The following is a 1,018-nucleotide window of genomic DNA, read 5'->3' on the forward strand; positions in this document are numbered from 1 at the left end:
TCATTTTTTAATGAGCTTGAACTCTGGGGGAACATATGCTCATTGCTAGGTTTATTTTTTAACAAGCTTTAACTTTGCATAAACCTGCTCGTGTTTCCTTTTTATGTAATCTAGGAACGACCAAACTATAAAGCTAAAAAGCTAAAAACACTAAAAATCTAAACAATGAAATTGGTCGCTTTTGCTTGTATAAAAAGGTTTGCATGCTCCCAACATAAAAAAAAAAAAAGGTCTTTAGTAACCATATGGAAACTTACTATGGTTAAGCAGGATGATTTTCTGTCAATACTTAGACAAAACACTTCCTGCACTTTGTCTGTCAAATAGACAAAGGTGAAAGGTCACTCGGACCGATCACATAACTTACAGGGAAACTTATCTCTACAGCTGGGTTTGTCCGCAAAATAGACAAGGGTGCATGCCCCCTAAGCTTTGTTACATTCACTAGACTACTCACGGTAATTAGGTTGATGGAATGAAGGTTCCTTTACAAGGTCAAGTGAAAGATTCGACTTGGAACTTTGCTCATCCTTGTTTCATTTTTTAACGAGCTTGACACAAGGAAAGGAATTTTGCTCAGATCCTTGGTTTCATTTTTTAATGAGGTTGACACCGGACAACAAACTATCCTCTGCTGACCTTTGATCACAACTCATAAGGGGTCATGAAGGAGAGATATGGTTCAAATGCCCCCAACACATAATGTACAACATCACTAAATTGATCGTCAGATGATGTAGGTATGGTAGGGCTTGGGGGCAATACCTCGCTATGATCCACACGATCAAAATGGTCAGAGTTCTTCTTAATCTTTGATGATGTAGAAGATATCATATGACAGGTTTCCACTGTGGCCACTTTCGCCAGATTACTTGGAAGCGGGAAGGTAAAAGTACCCATTAAGGAAGGGTCTTTTAGGAGACCTACTCCGGTATTTTGAAGTGGTTGAGAACTTCCATGGATCAATGGAATGCTTCTAGTAACTTGCGAACTATTGGGGAAAAAGGTTAGTTGGTCA

Source organism: Pinus tabuliformis, chromosome 3_1, assembly GCF_031772625.1.
Source record: "Pinus tabuliformis cultivar Carrire ecotype Pingquan chromosome 3_1, CPIR1, whole genome shotgun sequence".
Lineage (NCBI taxonomy): Eukaryota > Viridiplantae > Streptophyta > Pinopsida > Pinales > Pinaceae > Pinus > Pinus tabuliformis.